The 24,702-nt window shown below is 39.8% G+C and overlaps 1 protein-coding gene across 1 annotated transcript in view; it reads left to right on the forward strand.

The window, feature by feature from the left end:
* Window positions 1–12,747: 12,747 nt before the first annotated feature.
* Window positions 12,748–24,702, forward strand: part of EHF (ETS homologous factor) — a 33,930-nt gene continuing 21,975 nt past the window's right edge. Inside the window, exon 1 of the mRNA XM_069017101.1 lies at window positions 12,748–12,881. The gene's annotated coding sequence lies outside the window, so the exon portion shown is untranslated. The remainder of the gene's footprint in view (window positions 12,882–24,702) is intronic.

The raw sequence follows: 24,702 nt of genomic DNA on the forward strand, positions 1-24,702 counted from the left end.
AGCTGCATGGCCGGGGCTCTGCCAAGGAACTCTCTCAATCACAGGACCCGAGGGTCCTTCCCCGCGCAGGGGAACACAAAACAACCAATGGGGAACGAGGCTGAGCAGGGCCAGGGAAACGCCGTGCCTCCCCCAGGGCCCCTCTCCCAGGACCACACGGCAGGGGGGAAGGGACCCCAACATTCTTCCACAAAACAAGAGAAGGTTTGCCACCTGTCAGGAAATTTCCAGTGAAAGGACAAAATTGGTGGCAGCAATCAGCTGAAAGTAAGAATACGCTTATTACATGAAAGTGCATACTTAGCAATTAAAATTTTCTAAAACAACATTGTAGTTGTTTTTGTGCTTTATATACAGTATTAAAAATAAAATAGTCTCCCACATGTAATTTATGAAAGCAGCTAATAATGAGTTCATTATTGCATAGCAAGACAATGTTGCAGTCGTGGTTACAGGCCTAGCCAAAGTCTTTGATCTTCTGGTTCATTAATGTATAAATGAAAAGACCTTAGCTAATTATCTCAGTAACTGGTCTCACTCAGGTCTCAGTCAGTTCTTATTCAAGGGCTTACTCTTTCATTTTCCATCCTCTATGCAGGGAGTGAGTCACCTGAGTCATGATTTATTGTCCTTTCGTATAAGAGATTTGTTATTTTCATACCTCTGTCCAAGGGACTCATCTGTCTATAAAATTTGCAGTTGAAACAATTTGAAAAATGCCAGGTGATGTAGCTATTTGTTGTGACACCACTGGATATTAGTAAAGAGAAGCTGATTTTAAATAGGCAAATGCAGCACCTAAGAGTTGAGCCAGCCCCAGGGCTGAACTGAGTATCATCAGAGCATCGCTGAACTCTTCAGGCTCCTTCCTCTGCTCCCAGGCAACCAGGTTGTGAAACTCATGACTAGGGATGAGAGTCCATGTTAATAGGGCATTTAAAAAATCCAGTGAAGGTGAATTTTTGAATCTGCTAGCCAGGCTACTAACAGTGTACTCTGGCAGAATTGAGCAGCAAATAATCTTCTCTATCAGCTCTTGGCTCTTTACACACAAACATGGTATAGTTTAAAGTTTTTGTTCCCTTTCAAATATTGCAAATAGTCACTTTTATTCAGATAAATTTCAGTCAAAATTACATATATAAGACACATACTTATAAAAATTCACTCTGCATTCTAAATTATTGAAATTTGATCTTGATGGTGATTCTAAAATGTGGTCTTTGTTTTATACACAGATTGTGGTTTCCAACTTGCATCTCAAAGAATAGTAATAGTTACCAAATGGTGCTTAATAGATCATTGCCAGTCTCTCTCCCCTTCTTCTCCCATCTTTTTCATTACTTTAAAAATGACAGTTCAGTGACAGCCAATAAGAACATTACGTTCCTGACTTAGAAGTTGCATGCCAAATTATTTTATGCCAGGATTCTATGACACATCCTGTATTTCTTATTACTATAAACAAATCACATTCCATGAAGAATTATGTCATTAGAAAGTCACATCAAATTTGTATGTTACAGTATTAATATGATGAATTTTTGGAATAGTAAGATTGCTGATATGCCTTCAAGTTCTAGTATAATTTGGTTTTTGTTGTATCTTTCAATGAATCCATGCATGGACATATCATAGCTTACCTGCCTTGACTGCCATTGATTTTCCAGGGATGAGACCTGGTGCTGGGAATGGAATCTGTTTTATGCAACTATGCTATGCAGAGAAAAATGCTGAAGGTAATATTTAACAATGGTTGGACTCACATACAATTAACCAATATTTTCTGGGGAATTTGCTTCTGTTATTTTTTTACTATACACAATTGTGCACGAACGGGTGGCTGCTTTCTTTCAATGGGTATCCTTATGGACAGTGGATTTCATGGTGCCTTGGTCCCTCTACCTACAGTATTATTGGAGATGTGATAAGAGATATGATGTACTGTTTAGAAGATGAAGTGACATGGTGAGAGGAATATGACAGTGGATTATAACTGGAGCATATGGTTCAACAGGATCAGGGCAAAACTGAGCCAGATAAAACTTCCTGGCAGAATGTGACAAATCTCTGGAGATTCTGTAGAGGAACAGGTATGAGTACCATTCTAACCAGTCTAGACGACAGACTGGTTACAATGATAGTTATAACAGTAGTTTCAATTCATGAAATACACTGGATTGCCAAGAAACTGCTTTAAAGGGACAAAAAAAGCCCTAAAGCCTGTAGCAACCTTGTCTGATTACTTACCTGACTTTGGTTTGAACAGGAGGTGAAGACATGTTCTGAGGTCCAGGAGAGCCTGAACTGTCCTATGAAATCACAGAATTGTTAAGGTCAGAAAGGACCACTGCAGGTCATCTATAAATATAAAAAGCAAATAAATACAATCAAATGTGCGAAGAAAAAAATATAGGAAGTGACTGTACCATTACCAATGAAGTTGAAACTCCTTGGGTTTTTTCCCTTTTTTTCCACCTCTTTCCTCTTCTTCTCCACTCCATTTCTTCTTTTGTAAGTTTTGGGGATACTAATATATTTTCCTGTGTTTTCTGTGTTGTGATCCAAGAACATGCCTTCTGTGCTCTTTCTGTCCATATGCAAGAATTCTCAGACCTACAGATCTCATGCCTGTCCCCATCAAGACCATTAACTAAATTATGTACTTGGCAGTAAGGACAGAATATCCAATCCATTTTAGTAGCAATGGTGCAATCTCCTAGCACAGAAATTGAGTGAAAGCCTGTGTCTATTCTTTCCTCCAGATTTGACAGCCCCAATAGGTTTTTCCTTCGGGTATGCTCTGGAGAGGCATTTCTGCAATGTGTATATGTGTGTAGAGGTGCATGACAAAGCCACCAGTCTCCTTAATCAGTGGGGGACAGATTCCTACCACTGGGGTGATTGCAAGAGGCACTGCTGTCTGTTAATATGTCTGCATTTAAGTAGAAGGATCTCCTGCAGGGCATGAGACCAGTGATGGAGTTTCTTGGAGATCACAGCTCCAGCTCCAAGGCTTTCGCTGTCTTAGGGAGCGGTTCAAGGAGAGACTCACTCCTTTGAAATTCAGGGCTGTTTAGCTGTGGGTCACTGAGCCCAGTTTGAAAGCCACAGAATAAATCCACTAAAGTCACTACAATTCTTCTCATTCTTACCTCCCACAGATGCAGAATGCCAGCTGCTAAAAGCCGTTTCAGAAAGGGCATGGGAGAAACCTGGGAGAAGGTTTTTCTTTCTAAATAAATCAAGTCATTAATTCTGACTAATGCAATGCTGCATAGTAACCCTATATAGGGGTGATGAGGTGCCAGCTTCATGTCAATGTGCCTCACTGCACTGCCTTCAATACTGTTCCCATGGTCACCTTCCAGATTTGACAGTCTGGTTTGTAAGAGGCAGATGAAGCTCCTCAGTGCAAACACCCACAGAACTGAATTACCCTGGCCCCTTGTCCTGGAAAAAGTGATATATGTATGTTTTAATCTGGAAAAAAGTGACAGATGTAAGGATTAGAAACATGAAATCTTTGCTGAGTAAAAGGCATTTGGAAAACATTAGGGCTATCAGACATGGACAGCCCACCTCAAATACTAATGCAGCAGAACTCCAAGGATAGAGGCTGAACTTCTGTGCCCCTCAAGTTTAATTAGCATGATAAGTACTAGTACAATAGTCTGGTACACAGTCTGGTATATCCAAGATTTTCCTTTATGGGATCACTAATAAGCTCTGTAGAGTCTTCATCTCTAGACATACCCACTGAAACTTGGAATGCCTCACGAACAGGAATGTAGTCATCTTTACAGTGTTACATTGTTTCAAGAAGGGTAGCCTCCTTAGCATCCTGACTAGAGAGACCTCGAGAGGCAAATTGCTGAAAGACTCTGACAGAACCCAGAGGAATGACCCAGGCCTCTGAAGTCCTCTCTCTTTCCTGCTTAGCAGAAGTCTCTGCTCCACAGCGCAAGTTTTGTAGTGGGAATCACCTGACTTCCAATGCAGTCAGTGTTAAATATTTTCTTATTCTATTCCCAGTCTTCCTTAGAACCATATTTCCCCCGGTCATGCATGCATCAGACATGCACGGTCCCTGGCAGATAGTGTACTAACTAACTCCCCTTCCAACTAAAGGGTGTGAAGAAAACTCTTGGGACATACAAGGATATACCACATGTGTCTAGTGAGAGATTTTCTTTTAAACGTTAGCAAAGTGAAAGCATAGTAAGGAAAGGGTGCATCGTCTCAATTTCATTATACAAACAAATAAAAGTACTTGCAGTTCTATGGAATTTTAACACAGTTAATCATAAACTTGATATTTGCATCTCACAGGCACTGAACATTGTGTAGTTACTGGAACTGGGATAAACTGGTTTTGAAAGATTTGCCTGCTATTGCTATGTTCAAGGGTTAACCCTCACTCCCCTGCTCAGATGTTGGCAAAGGAAATCCTCTCATAATCACAAAGATTGGAAGTTAGCCTATGAATTGTTCACATCTCTATCTTGCAGGTAGCTGCTTGCTTTGAGATGCCCTCAAAAGATCTGTTCTGGTATGACTCCTAAGGCTAACTCGAACCATGAAGGGTTGGGTTTTTATTGTCCTTTGTATCCATATAGTTCTTAGACCCCCCCTTCACTAATTTCTGTGAAGCTATTCCAATTTCTCCTAATGGCAGATACATCCATTGCCTGACTCTAAAAGCTGAAATCTTGGAGTCTTCTTTAATACCCTTTCCCAAATGCATGAATGTACTCTTTTAAATTCACTCAGCTCACATTTATACACCACGACAGGAATGTGCAGAAGCAGCTTCTCAGTTTATCCCCTCCTCAGTCATTCAGTTATGCAATGCTCACTCACACACAGAGAGATATGCATGAAAATGCACTCATCCAGAATCCTGCTCTTCAGTGTCATGAAGAGTGAGAAGCTCACATTGACGATCTTGGGCACGTACATATTCCTGCTGTCATGGGCCTTTGTTGGGCATATTCCTATTTGAGCAATCCAGGGGAGTAGCAGTGCTACCATAGATCCCTCATAACTAATCAAATACATAATCTCTCAGTCAGATGCCCTGCACCTCAATTTGTCTGTCTCTGTATTTCTCAGTTAGGACATGTGTTGTGCCATCCTGTCCTTAAACAGCTTTTGATCTAAATCTGGACATGGATATTTGTGTCCAAGGTTGCCCTTGCCTCCTCATCTCTTTCATTTTCCCATGTTGTGTGGATTACAAGGGTGACTGCCTTGCAAGCAGCTGATTACAGTGTGAACAATTCCCATTTTTTCATGTAACTGGCCCTGCCATTTGTTTTCAATCCCATTTTATTGGCTCCTAATGTGTTCTTTTAGCATCTTGTTGTCCTTATTTTTAAATTTTCTGCTTTCCCAGCACACAACAGAAATTATGTGTGCTCCTTGTAGGTCTCTTCTAGAGATTAGCTCAGCCCAAATTCTCTTCTCTGAACAGCTTTTAAGTTTGGGAACGTTTAAACCATTTAGATTTTTAAAGACTCCCTAGGGCTCTTTGGAATCCAACACCCTTAAACTGGGAAAAGTTTACTCTGATAAGACACACAGCATCATAAGAATCAGCACTCTGTATCTGGGAGCCATATACCCACTTGCAGGTGTCCTAAAACGTTTGATATATTCTGTATCTCAAATGCAATAGTGAAATACAGTCACTGGTAAGGACCTACGTGCAAGAGTGAACTTGAACTCCTGTCCAGCCAACTTACAGTGCTTTCCCTCACTTTTCTTACAATTGTACTACAGTGACAAGGTATCCACAGTTCCTACCTCTGTGGTCCTAGCCAAACCTGTTTCTATATTCACCAAATTTTGGGAGTGACAGGTGCAACACCCAGGAACGGTTGTGCCTCTCCTGGTCCTTTGTGGTTTTATCATGTCCTGGTTTATGAATGTAACAGGAGAAGTATTTGAGCCGTACAAAAAGTTTATCTCACAATATCTGTGCTCCTTTTTTTTTTTATTCTTTGTGCATTACTTTGTGTTTGCCTTCTTTATGCTCTCATAATTTTGCTTTGGTTCAGGCAGCATCAAAGTGTTTGCTAAGAGATTCAAACCACAACAGATAGAAAAGACTCATTAGGTCATTTTGCCCTGCTTGTTGTTTAACACCCTCTATTGCATAGTTACGAAGTTTTCCTCTGAAACATCATTGCACAATCAGTATTGCCTCATAATAAATTTTAAATTTTTTGGAGTCCTGAAAAGGCAGTATACAGAACTACATTAAAAATACTATTAGATATACATTGTCAAAACCTCACAGAAATCCATGGAACTGTGTCAGCTCATATGGGCAAAAGATAGTCTTAAAAATAGTTTCTTATCAATTGATAGTGTTGACTCCTTACAAACTTTTTAACATTTTTCCTTCAGATCAGATGCAAAACATAACTGATGCTGCACTGGATTTAATGGTCTCCTCAGTGCTACATATCTTTGCCACAGACATCATCTATTATATTATCTTAATCTTTCTCTCCTAATTTCTCATACACGTTTATTCCTAACAGTGTGCAACAATGTTACATTGAGTTGGTTTGACCTGCACACTGAGGAGACTAAAAAAATTAAATAATTAATTATAAACCTATATTATCTCTAGGATTTGCATTTCTTTCTTTCAGTGTTTGTATAAGCAATTTGTGTTTGCCCTGACAGTTCATTCTGGCCACTTATAACCCTTATTTTTTCTATGGAAAACTTAATATGTCATTTATATATATTTTTTTCTTTCTATCCTATCCCCATTCTATTTCTCAGTGCAGAGGTCTATTTTTTTTCTTATGAATCTCTCTCTCAGAGCATGGACAGTTTTTCAGTGATCCTTGAGAAGTTTCTCACTTTTTTTTTTCTGGAAGTCCTTAAATTAACAGATATACACTTGATTTTGCCTTTTTTGTACCTTTAGACTGACATGATGAGAGAAACCACTGCAATGTTTTAAAGAAAAAAATCCAACTCTTGATCTGCGATATGTGGCAAGGAGACCAAAGGGTCAAGGTGGTGCGGGTCCTCTCCAGGAACAGGAAAAGTGGTGCTTAAATGGTATTTTCTGGTTGCCAGATGGCTTTCTGGGAAAGGAATTTGAGGGGGTTGGCTTTTATCCCTTTGTTCATCAGTTATCTAGCATCCCTTTTGAGGCATATCTGGATTTTCAGGATATGTCCTTCTCCTGGGGAGAACATACAGAACCAAGGAACTTTGTTACTCAATTATTTTCAGTTTACCAGATTCAGCTAACAGAAAGCTGGGGTCTGTTTGATGACTGCTGTGTGTGTGAAGAAGCTGTAGAAATACTAAAATATGCAGATGTATTGGTTTAAAATGTCAATCTTCACAGAATTGTCTGCAAAGCTCATATTCTGCTGTGATGATTGCCAAGCCCCTCATCATTACTTTCTTTACTTACAATTTATCTAGACAGTGATCAGCAGAACTATAATGGACTTTTCCTTGAGATTGATTACGCTTGGAAAAATGCAGACAAAATGCTTAGGCTGTTTTCTAGACTCATGCCAACATTTTTTCGTATTTAAAAAAATAATCAAATTTTTCCTTCTTTTCTGGGAGAAAAGGAGTCTGGTTTACAGAACTAAGTGCTAAGATCTGAAATAAGAATGAATGGTAGCTGTGCTTTCAGTACTTTACATAACTATAGAATACTAAGTGTTTTAAATACATGGTGCTCAGTCAGCTCAAAATAGATACCTTGAATTAATAAACACCTTTGTCCTGATCATTTTAGGATTCTCCATTAAAACAGGGGCAATAAATTATTACCTTCTTACCCCACTAGGGATTCATAAAGATCAATAAATGTTTTTGTGCTAATACTGTAATGTTGGTGCTAATGCATTAGTACAATGTAATACACTAATCTACATATATTAAATGTTTATTTACATTATAAATACATGTGTAACTATAATACCTAAAATACCATGAGGATGAACAGCATAAGAAAACTCATGAGGAAATGAACAGAAGTTTTCAGCACAAGTTTGATTCATGTGCAGCAAATACGGTTGAGGGCCACTCCCTGTATGCATAGTATTGGGTAGCTTCTCTTTGAATGATACCCCCTAGTCTGTGCCCTAAGTAGTGTGCCTCCCAACCTGTCACAAACTAATAATGTTCTCTTAGTTCTGTTCCCTATGTACAGTTTCTAGGTTTTGAATATGTGGTGTGCAGAGATGGCTGGTTTGGCACTGAGTATCCTGTGGGTTAATTCCATGAATGAAGCCTTTAGCTCCCCCCTACAGATCTCTGCCAGTTGTACTGAGTAGCTGCTGGACCAAATGGAGGACTCATTGAAAAATTTGCTTTTTCAAGTTGGTGGATGTACAAGAATAGCCTTTGTTATCTGCTAGGAAAGCCTTGTGAAGCCAGGAGGTGGAGAACACTTGCAGCAAAAGAAAGCTGAGGGAATGAGACTCTGCCTCATGAATCCATTATGTGGATTATGATTTGAGGGGAGAACAGTGGAGGTCGTCTCTCTGGACTTCAGCAGGGCTTTCAACACTGTCTCCTACAACATCCCCATAGGCAAACTCAAGAAGTGGGGTCTCTCTGAATGGAAGGGAGGTGGATTGAAAACTGGCAGAGTGGCAGATCCCAGAGGATCGTGATCAGTGGCACAGGGTCGAGTTGAAGGCCTGTCACTGGTGGTGTCCCCTGGTGTTCAATGCTGGGCCCAGTCTTGTTTAACTAATTCAGCAATGAGTTGTAGAAAGGGGCAGAGGCCTCCTCAGCGAGTTCCCTGCAGACACAAAGCCGGGAGGAGCGGCCCATACCCCAGAGGGCTGTGCAGCCCTTCGGCAGGCCTCAATGGCTGGAGAGATGGGCAGAGAGGGACCTTCTGAAATCCAGCCAAGGCAAGCGCAGGGTCCTGCTCCTGGCCACCAGGACAGGCTGGGGGCTGAGCTCTTGGAAAGCAGCTCTGTGGAGGTCCTGCAGGGGGTCCTGGTGGACAACGAGCTGTCTGTGACCAGCAGTGCCCTTGTGGCCAAGAAGGCCAGTGGTGTCCTGAGGTGCATTAGGAACAGCACTGCCAGCAGGTCGAGGGAGGTGATCCTGCCCCTCTACACACCCCTGGTGAGGCCTCAGCTGGAGTGCTGTGTCCAGTTCTGGGCTCCTCAGGACAACAGAGACATGCAGCTCCTGGAGTGGGTCCAGTGAAGGACAACAAAGATGACTGGGAGAGTGCACCATCTCTCTTATCAGGAAAGGCTGAGACAGTTCAGCCTGTTCAGCCTCAAGAAGAGATGAACGAGAGAGGACCTTATCAATGTCTATAAGTATGTGACAGGAGGGTGTCAGAGGATGGTGCCAGGCTCTTCTTGGTGGTGCCAAGCAACAGGACAAAAGGCAATCGGCAGAAACTGATGCACAGAAGTTCCACCTTAATATAAGGAAGAACATCTTTACTGTGAGGGTGAACGAGCACTGGAACAGATTGCCCCAAGAGGTTGTGGAGATAGTCTGGATCCATCTGGATACAATCCTGTGGCATGTGCTGACCCTGAAGGCTGGACCAGATGACCCACTATAACCTCTTACAACCTTGCCCATCTTGTGATTCTGTGATTTGTCAATAAGCTTTAAACTGGCTAACTTTGATTGGATTTTATTGGGAATGGTAAATAGTACACTCTTAATTTGACAGCCTGTTGTAATCAGTCTGCACTTCAAACATAAATGTTCCTGAGCTTTCCAGAGAAAAGGCAGTAATATTTCTAACTATAAATACAAAGTACAGCACTTTCCTTAGCCTTTATTTAATTTGTCAGAAAAAACATACACTAGTATGGATGACAATTACTCAAAATTTTGTTGCAAAGCAAATGTCCATGATGGAAAATTTCAACTTAGCCAAAGTGCTAAAGGGTAAAATTTAGCAAACAGTGAAGAAAAAATTACAAGGTCTTGCAAGCCAAAGTAATGGGCAACCTTAGTAATAAGTGGCATTTGCCTACAACATAGAACACAGCTTGGAAATAGTATCTGTCCTATTTCTTCTGGCTTCTCTAGTGATGTTTTCACAGAAAGTGTATTATTTTCCATCAGAGTTTATGAATCACTTCTGATTTTGCTGCAGCAGAATGAAGGCAGGAATCTCATACTCTGTATTAAATTGCTTGGCATGTCTAACCTACGTATCAGCTTTATGCCCACCTTTTGATATTCCACTGGAATTTAACAAATGAAGCAGAAATTAATATTCATGAAAAAGTAGAAATTACCATACATTTGTTCTCTGTTTTCATCAGGTGTCAGACATTACAGTAAGAGACGCCAACTTAAGAATCTAGACAGATTTAGGTAATTTCCTTGATGCTTGATGGCTATAATTAAATTAATTCTGGGAATCTGCACTGGCACTTCTGCCATACTGTGATTGTGGCCTCCAAGTTCCTAGTTATAAAGTTTTTAATGTTTTCTCTGCCACCTAGAACTGTGTGGGGACCAAATTCATGTTAATTTTGTGGCTGCAATGCTAAAGAAGGATATGCAGAGAGAAAGGTCTGACTGTCTCTGAAAGCCACTCGTAATCTCTGTGCTGAACCACATGTAAGTGTCAATAAGCATACTTGGGAGCATGGGGGCAGCATAGTTGGCCAGGTAGGGCAGCAAATTTAGGGAGCCACCACCCTGTATGGCACCCTGCCTTTGAAAATAGCACAGTAATAAATAATGCATGCTGGTGTGCCGACCAAGCTAGCTTCGCCTTGTCCAGACCTGTTGGTACAATGTGCTTTTTCGTCTGTCTGGAAGTATTCTGCATCTTAGCAACCAGAGCTGTCTCTGCCCTTAGGAGCTGAAACAGAAAAGGCCAAGAGTCACACAAACAGAAAGTGACATTCCAGTCTCAGTACCACATTGGAAGCATTTTTCTTCTGCTTTTGCTGATGTCCTGTTTAGCAAGAGGAAAATTCTGCTTTCCCTATCCATGTTGAGATCCAGTGGTCACATGCTCCTGTGATGCTTCTGCAGCACATAGATGAGATGTATTTCAGTGTGATTCTTTAATCTCCCATGTTTTGCTCAGTGGCACAATGTAAGACTTGGGTTTCTTGCTAAAGGTATCGTTCCTTGGAAGGGAAGTGCTCTTTACTGCTTGCTAGTTCTTTGCTTCTTAGCTTTTCCTGCTCTGGACTGATCATTCATGCTGATATTTTGCTAAGGCATTATTTTGATGATGAAAGCTACAAATACTCACCAAGACATGACCTGGTATGCAAATACTTGGACTCATTGACAGGAATGCTTAGAGAAATCTTGTAAGTGCTAGGGCTACTTATCAAAATTGTTGCCCAGATGTCTGCAGGGACAATATCCAAAATGGGTATTTACAGTCTTCCTTCTTCCTCCAGGACAACTTTCTTTGATAGGCGAGAATCAATGGAAGCCGTGGAACTTGACCTAACCTGAGTGAGAAATGACTGAATCTTCCCAAGCAACACTTGTACACAGGTGCACCTTATCTATGTGAACAAAAGGAACTTAGTTTTTAATTGGTGTTAGTGGGGATGATAGGAACAAAGGTGACATTCCTTGAGTCTGAGATCCATTATTTATCTTGAAATCGGGTTCAGCATAAGTAATATTTGTGAAATATTTCCCCTACGCTGACAATGAGCCTCGATTAATAATTAATAGTATCTCTGGATGTTGAAGGACAATTCATTCCCTGTGCTTGGTAAATCTAGCACTGAGAACTCGTCAGCATCTGTCAGGGGAAGATTTATGATGAGACTTGGGACCAAAAATGAGCAAAGACTAAAAAATTCACTTCACACAGACCACTGAACAGTCACTGAATAATAATATTTAACATTTCTTGTTTTATGCATACAAATTAATGAAACCTCAAAACCTTCCCACATTATGCATTTTCAACTGTTTCCATGTTGGTGCCTTTTCTGACTAGTGAAATAATGAGAAACACATGAGGCTTCATATTTTCATTTGGGCACCTGGTTTCCTGCTCGAGTTCATGGTTGCAGGCTGGAGGGGTAATTCATACATGCTCAAGGAAAATTTTGGACTAAGCACATCTACTGATTCTCTGCCCTGCTAACCTCCATATAGCTGAACTTTCATACTCAACCCCATATACCCACACACTGATGATTTTTTTCCTCATTTTGTTTCTTACCTACTCTTAAATATCCAGAGAAGCTAAAAGACCAATAAACTCCCCTTTCACACATTTTTCAGGATTAGGAATGTATAAAAGAAAGGATTGAGCCCATCACATGGGCTCACGCTGTCCGCCTTCCTGCCAGCACAGGGTTATTCCACACCATGCATCTCCTAATGTTATTTCCAGACTAATTTTAATTTAGGACACTCCTGCTTTTCACTTCTCTCCATTCTAATTATGGTCTCCCTATCTACCTGAAATAACCTCAATTTAAAAAAAATAAAATAAAAAAAGAAGGGATGGCCTTAAAAAAACAACTACAAAGAAATCAATCCCTCATCCATTACCAGGTTTTTCTTTTGTTCTGGAGCCACGCGTGTAACCCGGTTAGACCTGTTCTCTTTGAATGCCGAGGACTGAGCTGGCCTTATGCAAACGCTCTCAACCTCATCTTGGTTGTTGTTGTGGCAGATCCAATCAAACGAACAGGAAGTGACCTAAGGAATTCCCCTATTGGCTGCTTGAGTGTTCAGCAAAATGTTTTAAAATTAGTATCACATCCATTTATCTTCACTCCTGGGAGTCTTTAGTTGACATAACCTAGTACCTGTGCTTACCCAACCTACTGTTCTGTAGACAGTTTTCCCATTGCCTCAGTTCAGGATTTCCACTCCAGAATCTGCAGCTAAATGAGGTAAGGTGTTTGGGGTATTTATTTTTTTTTTTAAAAATGTGCTTTCTTTAAAATAACATCAGTGAAAATAATTAAAAAAAAAAAAATTGTCTGCTGGACTCCTGGCCACCATGCCAAGCCTCTCTTTTCCCACTTTGGAACAGCAGCTAAGCTCATTTAATCAAAAGGCTTTTTAATGTTACAATAAAGATTTCTGCTTTTTTGGTTTGAACTTGTATCTTCTATTTAAATATTTCTGTTGTGTTTATGTCTGAGTGGGGACAGATTCTGAGAATCTTTTCTATTATGATGTATCTAATACTATTCCGGGTCCTAAATCTGCTACTTTTGTTAACAGAGTTGTCATCTGTTCAGTATGACAAGGGGCGAAAAAGTGGACTTTCCCAATGCTGTTGAGAGTGCTTGTGTCACAGAACCGGGAGATACTTCACAATGATAGTTTTTTGGTTCCTTTTAGTGATGAGAATGTTGATGGACATTGTGTTTGTAACAGAAAAGCCTAAAGTTCATTTATAATTTGGCTTGGTTTCAGCCTCAAGGCAATTTCTTGGCAGTTGTGTGGTGAAGGAGGTTCTGCTGATCTTAGTTCTGTCTAAGCAAAAACATTGCACAGAACCCAGCTCAGACACTGGGTAGGTAAATACGGTGTGAGGCCCGCAGTGTCTTTGCTTGTTTAATTTGTTTCTGTTCCAATGGTAATTTTATTTTAATAGAACCAGAACTGGCCCCTTAAGGTATAGACACAATTGTTTAAGTAGTTGTAGAAGAGAATGTAAAGAAAAAGTTGCTCCAAATCTGTGTTGATTTTGTAAAATATGTGTAATGGACTTAGAGACAAATGTTTGCATTTCACCACGAGACATTTTAGGCACATACTTGTGTGTATGTTGTTAGAGAGTTATTGAATTGTATCAGTAATGTGCTTTTTGATTACTTCATCTAGATATATGTTGTGTTTGCTTCTAAAGTACATCCAACTATCCTTTCTTTTCTATCTTTCCCATTTTTTAGAATCTTAAACAATTACTAGAATTAAACAAGCTCATAATGACAGAAATATACCTTGAGGTAAAGGTTTTATTTAGTCATTTTATTTATACTTGTCTCACATGACACTGTGTTAAACAGATCTAACTTGCACCAGTATCTCCTGCAATTTGTGAAAACTTCAGTGAAATTAAATATGTGCTCCTTCAAGTTTTGCTTTGATAGCAGATTTGCAGGGTGTAGCCTAAGCCAGTTTTCTGACATTGATTTTGCGCTGTAGAAAATACCAGAGCTGCAAAATATAGCAGTTTTATATTTAATGCAAATGCAGAAACTAAAGAAAATGGTTGCAATTAAAACTAGAAAAACAACAGGATTAAGGTGTTTCACTTATAAATATCACAATGACAGTTTAATTCCTGCCCCTTAGAATTTTCAAAACCAAGTGATTGTTGCAATAGCAACACAGGACTTGCCAGAATTTTTCAGAGATAATTACATGACTTCAAGTAGAGTTTATCTTGTAGAAAATTTTCAGTCTTGAAAAAAAAGTCCAAAAGTCCAGTGATGGGAAATTCCCCAGAACGTTTTTAAGTGCCCTAGCAATTAAATACCATTCTTCTGAAAATATTTTATCTCATTTTCAGTCTGACATGGTCTTGCTTTAACATTCACCCACCTGATTCTGTTGTCTTTTGATGGTTATTGTGAAGTTCCCATGAGTAGTAAATTTCTGTTCCTTGTGTGGTTAGCTGGGAATAAGTTCTTTCTTAGCCTAGTCTCTGATAATTGTGGTAGTCTGAGCTCCAAAGGCTGTTCTTTTTCCTGGAGAAACTTACAGTACAGTGAAGGATCTCAACCTGTTTCACTGTAAGCTTTTCCATCCTTTAATCACTTCGGTGCTCTCCTCTAATTTTTCAACATTAACTGTGAAATGTGGATGTCAGGAAGGATCAGAGTCTGTAGGAACAGCAGTGCCAAACAGAGATATTATGAGTCAATATACTGGGCATTCCAGTTCAGGGGTTTATGAAGTGTGCCCAAGGCTTTCTTAGAGCTGCCGTCCTCCAGACACCCTTCTCCCCCTTGAGCACTGGTCCTGTATGCAGAGATGAGGTTATCATTAGTAGAGTCACTGTTTCCTTGCATTTAGCATTTCCATTTTTTTCTACTCCAAGTGTCACTTGTAAAGCCTGTAAAAATGGTAAAAATACGTATTTCCCCCAAGTCCTGGTACTAAAGGCTCTCTCATCAGATCAGAGTATCGCTTTGCTTGCCCCAGCACAAGTTAGGTTATGCTTCACAGCAACCTGTAGGGTGACAACCATATATTACCCCCATCGTGGTGAGATCGGGTAGTAGAATGTGGTCTGTTCAACATGGGATATTATTACCTTCTTGTCACCTGAGAGAATATGCTGTGGTATTGCCATAGTAATTTCTTATTACTTTAGATAGTCTCAGGGTGTTGTGGGTTTTCAGCAGTGGTGGAAACAGGCAATAGAACAGTTGGACAAATGAAATACTAAATCATTTAGCTCCCACTCAACTTCCTTAATTTTTTTTCATTCCCAGTGAATTTCATTGTTAACATCAGTACTTGTTCTGTCTGGGAGGTGAAAAGTAGCAAATTGCAATGGAGAGAAATCAAACTAATAAAGAAAAATCATCCAGAAACACAGATGGAGAGAGATTAGACAGGAAAAAAGAAGGATTTCTGTAGGTGTATCTGAGTTCGGACAGGAGTGACATGTTAGTCTGTTGCATGTCCCACAGCAATTTGCACCAAACTCCTGTGTGAGGATGGAATTCTACACCTGCTGAAGAAGTGTGTATTTATGTACAATTCTCACAGAAAAGGATTAAAGATATTATTGACTCAGCGAACTCAGAGAACTGCCCACGAGCCATGACACCTTTCCAGAATCAGTGCTCAGCTTTCCTTCCTTGTTTGCCCCTTCCCCACTTTTTAAAAATATGTCTAACGTAGTGTCAGGACCAAACCAGGGAAACTTTTCACTAACTATAATGCAGCCTGGATCTGTTCTGTGGAGTCTAGAGTCACATGCTTTCTGTTGCTGTTAACTTGTTTGAATTCAATCCTCACAAAATTGTCTGACCTCTTTCTGCAATACTATGAATACCATCTCTATGAACTGGGGTGATGACCTACTGTACAGAGAGACAGGCTGGAAAGTGGGTGCTCCGGGACAGACCTGTCTGGCTTAAAAATTCGTCAGTATGCTGAGATCAAGATACAGATAGAGATGGATGATCCCTTCTTAATCTGAGGCAATGTGCCCACCCTTTATAGGATTTTCTGTGGGCTTATAGGGCTCTCTTTCTCATCAGCCTTCCTACAGTTGTAAAGTAGGTATTCTTGCTGAGGTATAGGCATTCCTGCAACAAGCAGCACATAAAAAGAAAACGGCCACCACAAGCTTAGTTGTCATTTGTCATTACTAATGACACACAATATTAGGATGTGGTGGAATGAAATGTGAAGGCTTTGTTGTATACAAGGAAATGAACAGAAACATTATTTTTGTAGCTAGCGTAGTTTGTGATGTTTAATGAAGTAAGGTCTCTGTTCAATCTCACAGCTTCATTACTACTGAATTTCAACCATAAACTCATGGAATTTTCTTCTTAATAATAAGTGCCTTGTGAGCATTGGTGAAGTTCAACACCATCTTCAGTAAAGCGCTCTGGCTTCAGCTGCTCAGCCAGCCCAGTGTTCAAGGGCACTTCAAGATCTCTAAGCACAAATGTCTGCGTCTCTCCCTCACTGTCCCTGCCTCAGCCCACTGCAGCTTACTTGTATTATGGTCTCTGATGATCCAAGGAAGTATTTCTGTAAGTTTTCCAGAGAAGGGTACATTGTAAACTTGGTAACAGTGAAACTCATGGTTAACACGTCTGATCGAAAGGCTAAGCAAAGAAAGATTTGTTCTCACACCTGGTATACAAAAAAAGTAAGGATTGATTTGGTTTTTGTGGAAGTCATCAGGAAGTCATCTTAGTGTGAGAGCTCCTTTGAGCTCTACTGGGGATGCAGTTTGCACCAAATCCCTCACTGAATGCCTAGAATACTTGGGGCATTTGTTGGTCGTTGGTCTACAGACGGGTGAGAATGAGTAAACATGGAGTCATGTAGCCAGTGGAGCAGTTGACAGGCATTTGGCATTTTGCATGTCTCCCTCTGAGGAAGAGCCCTCAAAGGCTGCCTTTCCAAAAGCTGACATTGCACATGGTTATCATTACCTATTCCTCTGCTGATCTTGTGAAATGTGCTTCACAGGGAAAAGTATGAGAACTAGTGGACAGAACAGCCAAGTGGAGCTGGGTAATCACTGGTTATAGACAAATAAGATAGGGTAATAAAAGAGAATTGCTTTGTGGTGGTGGAAAGAAAGTAATTCTACCTAAAGGATCCACAAAACTTTAGAATAAAAATTCCTGCCTAGTATGGAGGAAGGATACAGACATAAACATTTGAGATATTTTCTCATCTCACAATCAGATGCAGCCAGAATAGTCTCCTGAGCACCTGTAAGTCTGTAAGGATTAAGCAACTATATGTAAAAATATGTTCTATTGCCTAAATTACTAGTGCCGTCATAAGAAGAGTTGGTTTTGTTTTTAAAACTGTTCCAGGTAACTAATTTATGTTGCTATATAGTTAAAGAACCCTTGTAAAACTGCCCAAGATGCTATGGTCAGGAATCAGACTAAGTACATGATATAGTGACTACCCCTAAACTTTCTTAATGATTTTTACTGCAACATGTAATTATTATTACACAATAATTTAAAAGCTTGCATCTTGATGATGCACTTTCAAAGTATGCTTGGTTAAGCAATTGTCTCATAGATTGGAGGGGCTTTATCAGGGAGTCAAATTCTGACACACTCAAGGGTGCTGTTCTCATCTCTTCTGCAATGAGATCTAACATAACACTCACATAAAAGACTCTTAATATTCCCAGGCACCTGCCCTGACAGAGGAAGATGAAAAAGTTTTAGAAGACTGAATTAATAGGTGATTAGATAAGTAAGATATCCTCATAGACTTATCAAAATTGGATTGTACAAAATTAAATAGATGCAGTTTTTTTCTACATTTAGTGACTTGTAGATATTCTTACCCTTTCTAAGACTTTTAATGATGGAGCTGTAATATTTTGTAACAACAGGTAGAAACTTCCCTTCCTTCTTTAAAATCTTAAATGATTAAATATTTTTTGGGCGAGAATCAATCCCATAAATTTCTTTGTCTGTGTGTTGCTGATTCCGACAGTCACAGCAAACACTCTGCTTTAAGTATATGGAATTATAGATTCATTTAGGGTGGCAAAGATCTCTAGGATCATTGAGTCCAGCTATTAACTCAGCACTGCTGAGTCTACCAGTAAACCAAATCCCTAAGTGCCATATCTACCTGTATTTTAAATATCTCCAGGTGTGGAGACCTGGCCACTTCCCTGGCCAGCCTGTTCCAATGCTTGATAACCTCCTCGGTGAAGAAATGTTTCCTAGTATTCAGTTAAAACTCCCCTGGTGCAACTCAAGACCACGTCCTCTCATGCTGTCACTTGGCACCTGAGAAAAGAGACTGACGCCCAAACTCCTTTCAGGTAGTTGTGGAGAGTGATAAAGTCTCCCCTAACCCTCCTTTTCTTCAGGCTAAAAAACCCTAGTTCCCTGCCTGTGGGTTTTGCCCTGTGCTGCAGTAGGTATTTTTTGCAGGAACACGTGCATGGCCTGAGAGCTGGGGTGCCCAGGGCTGCCCTTCTCCAAACCCTGGGCTATTAGCAGCACATTAAGGCATTAGCCTTCCTTATGCTATGACACATCTTCAGTATTTAAAAATCTAATGAAGATTTAATCAGTAAAGATAAAAAAAAAGGACAAAAACCTCCCCAGCGTGTGAAAGTAGCTGTTATAAGGATCTGTGATAATACTCCTTTCCCAGAACATTGTTAAAACAGGTATAATTCCATGGTAATAAATCTAATTTTTGAGGAAAATAGTTGTTTGAAATAGTCTGAAAATATTTTTATTGGTTTTGTTGGGGAAGTCTTTTCCAGTTACATTGACAGCTGAGATACACAGCAGTATAGGGGAGCAAAAAGAACTGGAGGGAGCAAGTTTTTTTTTTCCAATTTCTAACTCCTCCAGCCTCCCTCCTATAGACCAGCTACAAACTCCACAGTTGCCCTAAGATGTGGCATTCTTGTGCTGCAGATAGATAATTGAAGATGATATTTTAGTCTGTTTTGCTGGTTACAGTATTATGATATATTGAAGGAAACTTGTTCAGGTCAGTTAGTCTAACTAATTAAAAGGAAAAAATTAAAGAGAGAGGGGAAAAAAGAAAAGAAAATTTTAAAAAAGAAAAGCAAAAGAAGTAAGCAGGAAAATGAGGAATAAAGGTATTCAGTGAAAAAGAAGGAACGGGATCACAAACTTCACGTCCTGGTTTGGTTTTGAGACAGTCAGAGACTGCCTGCATTTCAGGATTAGTGTGGTTGGGCTCTGCAGAGAGTTCCCTGGTCACCATATGCACAACAGCCATATTCGGTGAGTTTATTGCTCCCAGCGCAGCTGCTCTGGGATGGTATTACTGCCTGTGTGCCTTAGTTTTGTGCGTCACATTTCTGTCTTTTACAAACAATTCCACATGACAGAGTCGCACATTTGATACTTGAACAACCTGAATATAGGTTTTTACATGTCAGTTAATTCCCTATTGCCCGGGAACTTTCTTTTAAAAATTCCTTTCTTTCATTGTGATTAAAAAATAATATAAAAGAAACCCAAACAAACAACAGCAAAAAATCCTAAACCACACAAGCAAACAAAAACCAACCAATCAACCAAAAAAACCCAAATAGACAAACAAACAACAACAGCAAAAAAAAAAAAAAAAAAAAAGGCAAGGGAAAAAACCTATAGAAATAGCCACAGTTTCACAGAACAGAAATTTTGAATTTCAGCCAGCTCTGCTTAGGAATTTCTAGCTCATTTTCAGGATCATACATAGGTCAAGGGCAGCTTTTTTGATTTAATACTTCAACTGTAGATTTAATTGTTCGGCTAACTTATCATTCAAATCTCTACTAGTCACATAATAGCCATGATGCATAGAAGAATCTTGGTTTTAGTCTGAACAGGTCTCTTTTTGTCTTGAGAATTCTTTCTCTTGTTTAATACCTTCTCTCTGCCCTCAAAAAAACCACATTCAACTTAACTCATCTGCATGTTGAAAGATTTCCTGGAGACGTGATGCAGTGGGTAGCAATGGAGCTTGAGCTGGAAGATAGGAGTTGGACTGACTTCTCCATTGACTGTTATGTGACTTAAGTGAATACTTTCAGCTCAGTGTCTCAGTTTTCCTATTTGTAATGTGGATGAAATGCTGGTTCCTTCCTTCCTTCGTTTCTGTGTTTTGTGCTATTTATTGCCTTTGCTGTGTGTGCGGACTCTTCCTTCTCTGCTCCATGGTTGTCAGTGTTTCAGGAGTTCTTCCACCACCATAGATGCTATTAGAGTAGATGAGCCCTGCAGGCTTAATTTTAAGGAGAACTTAAAAGTAGCTCAGTTCCCAGCTGAGTACCTGCTTCTCATGGACTCAATGGTTTTTTTTGCTGTGAAATAGTAGATTAAGAGTTGGAGTGCGTGTGGGTTTATACAGGAAAGCAAACCCTCCCAGTCTTTCAGGTTTTCTTTATCTCTCAAATAAGTTCCTTTACTTTTTACACTTAATTTGCTGCTTTTTCCTAGTAATTTTTGAACCACTGTGTCTTAGCTACTTTTTCTTCATGTATTTTGTGTGATACTACTTCTGACTTCAGTCTTAAAACAGTGTTACTTTGACTGGTTCCATTGATGGAAAAGAATAATATTGAGCTCTTTTCTGACACCAGGTTACTCTGTAGCAAGGGTCTATTTGTGAAACAGGAGAGAGTTCACATAAGAATTTAAAGAGCACATTTGTACAAAAACCCAATGAGAAAAGCTCTACCGTCAAACCGGCCCCGGCTGTCGAGGCAGATGCCTGGCTTTGCTTTTTTTGTTTATATTCCAACAAATCAAAGTTGACCTGTGTTGTTATCGGAGTAGAGCAGCAGGTGCAAAAAAATAACTCTGCTGCCAACTCAAACGAAAGGGTAAGACTAATACCCTCTGGGAGGTATTGAGGAGATAACAGAGCCATGCCAGCAACTGAATTAACGGCTCTATTTACGGTGGGTTTTACTTAATAACCTGCTCCTAACACTGACACATAAATACTCCATTGTATTGTTTAACGCAACCACTGGAGAAATCAATGGAAACAGGATGGGCAGCTCTTGCTGTGCCAGGTGAGAAGGAGCGACGCCACAGAAGCATTGCTCTTCTAACCACAGGCAGGAGGGAGACAAGGAAGGCATTCTTGGCTTTTACAGAAGTGGGGAGACATCATTTCCCACAACTGCTTGTCTTACCTGTAGAAAGTGGCTACAGAGCAAGGAAACCTCATTCCCCCCATTTTCTGGTTGCTTTTAATAAAGGCAGTGAGCATAAATAGGCGGTGGCATATATGTAAAGTACTGTTCCAGTGCCATGCGGCTCTGGGAGGCTCACAATCCTGGGGGGAGTGAGCCTGCTGCCACACCCAGCAGTAAAGCAGACAGCTGTTGTGCAGCCACTGGAGTGGGATGCCAGGGAAGTGGTCTTGCAATCTGTTACTCTTTTCACAACAAATACAATATGAAGAAACCGCATGGATACAGCTGGGCTCCAAGTAAATGTTTACTAAAAACACGCAAGCATGAAAGACTGAGTGGTAGGCAAAGTAATGGTCTGACAGAAGCTTTCTGAAACAGGGTCAGTGAGCTCCACTGGGCTGTTTCAGTGATAGCCACCCACTTGGGGACAACTTCCTTTGCAAACAGAGGCTCACCTTGGGATACCTGGTAGTCTGGGGAGGAATGCAGGGCAAGCAGGTGTCCTGGATGAAGCTATCCCAGAGGTGGGATCAGCAAGTCCCAGCTTGGTACTAGAGAATGTGGTAGAGGAGTTAATAGCCAAATAAACCCTCTCTGTCAGCTCTGCAGAATGACCCTTCCCACCATGAACCTTGCATTCCCTCTGCTACATCTCCTCTTTGAAATATGCTTTTCCTATCCCATCTGCAAAAAAGTATGATCATATTGTGGTTAGTCAGGCAGTGGGTTGTAACATGGTATAAATACTTCTATCAACTAGGCTGAATCCCCAGAAAGCTGCATAGTTTAGCATAAAATTCTTTATGCTTAATTTCCAGCTTCTCTGTCCTAGTTAATTTGTGCTGCGACTCTCACATATTTAATAAAGAAGCACAATCAATTTGTTGTTTGAATGAATCAATTAATGTAAAAAGTAGTAGTCCAAAGGGAAGATTTGCACATTCCCCAAGACACTTTGCTGTTTTGGGTCTCCATCCCAAGTTCCTTATTCTGTTTGGTTCTCACTCAGAAATCAGCCCTAAAGAGAAACCTTGCAGTTTCCAGTCAGATGCCCTTTATTAAAACAAAATATATGAAACAGAGTTTACAAAAAGGAAAGGAGAAAAAACACGATTGCTTTTTTTTTTTTTTTTTGAAAGTAGGCAAATTAGTGGTTGCTACTGTTGAAAACCAGACTAGTCCCATAACAAAAGAGAAGTGCTGGTGGTGATAGTGGTTGAAGTAAACTTCCACATGAAATACTGTCTGCTGCTGCAGTATATATCTGAGTGGTTGTTATGTCAGCAACGAGTCAGCATCTAATGAGAGCCAAACATGAATACAAACACAATTATTACTGTTATTATTGTCATTATTCACTAACAACTGAACAGTCACACAGGCCATATTAGCAGTATGGAAAACAGTTCCCTCAATATGCTGTTAGTCTTTAAAGCAATGCAAAGAGAAGCTGTCGTGGAAGGTAGAGGGAAGTGGTTGGGGAACCAGAGCCAAAGGAAAAGGAGAAGGTGTTAGAACATGATGGTAATATTTTGTTAGCTGATGAGGTTCACGCGTAATTATAGACGTGTGGCTTGTCAAGTTACAGGGCCATCTAGAGTGCTTTTTGGCCATTTGTATATTTAGTGTATTGTAAGCAAAAGAAAGGTGTTTAGCAAAAGGAGATTAGGGAGATGAGTTGGCTCCTGGTTAGAGGAAGGATGTACCAGAGAGATAGGAAGGACATGAAAGGAGGTGTGAAGTTGTTCCATGAGGTGTGGTATTAAGTGCTGAAAGAAGAATAAAGAGCAAAGGCAGTTTTTCCCATTATTGTGTTTCCAAGACTCTGTATCCCTGAGGCTAGCCTGATGAATCTATGGCAAATGACTTCTAAATATTCAGGAAAAAATGGTTGACCCAAATTATCATGAACTTGCTGAGGTGGTGCAGACAGTAATGAAAGCATCGCTATATACCAGTCAAAGCCAACTCTGAAAAATGAAAAAGAAAATAGCCCGCTTATTTTTGGCCAGTTTTTAGTGAATCTGTCTATGTGTTCCAAACATTCTAAGAACACATTACTGAGAGTATAATCCAAACATCTATCACAAGAAATAAGTTTCTTTTCTTGACTCTCTTTTGTCTCAGCTCCATGATAGCAATTTCACTAATATTATATGGATCTGTGCACAGAACTTCTGCAAAAAGGAGGAAGAGTTTTTTGACAGTAAAATAAATGATGGTATTATTCTTTTCATATTCAAAAACTAGTGGCATGGCAAGAAGATGCACATCTAGCCTGTGATGTGACAGAAAAGCATGAGTCTGAAACACCAGATCCTTAAGTGGCAGGTTCCATTTCACTGTTTTCTCTGCTGAAGTTACATGACAATGGGTAAAATTTGCAGAAGTACAAACCTTTGGTAGTTAACACTGTCAGACACATCTATGCCTCGAGGACTCTCTTCACAATCTGCCTTCTGTTTGCTTCTGATTTAGAAAAACAAACAAACAAAAACCCTCCTGTTTTAAAAATTTTCCTTTTATTTTCATTTTACTAATGAGTACCTTGAAAATTGAAGTCAGTTCATATGAAGATTATTGGGAAAAAAAGGGGTCAGAGAAAAACAACGTATGAAACTTTGCATATCATCAAGTAGTTTTTTTTTTCTTGCATTCATAAAGTAAACTTTGTTCTCTCTCAAAAAGGAAACTGAACTATGGTTTTGTCTTTAAATTACATCGTTAAAAGAGAGATAAGAACCAAACCCTGGAGCAGAGGGATAGCTCAGATACAGATCTAGATCCTAACTTTTCTACCCAAGGTTCTCTTTAGTTAAAATATATATGCAAGATTTTGAAGCATCCATATGAACATGTTAAAACAACCACCACATATCTCTTACAAAAGTTGCCTTGTAGTGCATCATGAAAATAAGATCTTTAGTAATAAAATATTCCAATCAAGCTTTATTTGATTTTGTTTATCATGATCCTATCTGTAATGTAGGTATATGTTAAACACTCCTTTTCTATTAATCTTCCTTTTTCTGGTCTTTCAGTTTACCTTCATGTATACATTTAATATACAAGGTTCAAAGAAAACAAAAGAATAAACCAAAGTCTTCCTTTCCAAAAGCCCACAACAGTAAATGATCAAGGTCTCAATGTGGTCTCTGAAAGCTCACCAAGAGCTCACCAGTTTTGCACATGCAAAGGTGGGTTTATGCATATGAACCACAGCTGTATACTCCAAAAATACGTAAGCATAGAAACATGCACTTCAGAGAGGTGTAGTAGGAAAAAAGATTAGCCCCAAAGGCCTGAACCAGAATCCTGAATACTACAAATTTTGGAGATTA

Source organism: Aphelocoma coerulescens, chromosome 5 (genome assembly GCF_041296385.1).
Source record: "Aphelocoma coerulescens isolate FSJ_1873_10779 chromosome 5, UR_Acoe_1.0, whole genome shotgun sequence".
NCBI classification, from domain to species: Eukaryota; Metazoa; Chordata; class Aves; order Passeriformes; family Corvidae; genus Aphelocoma; species Aphelocoma coerulescens.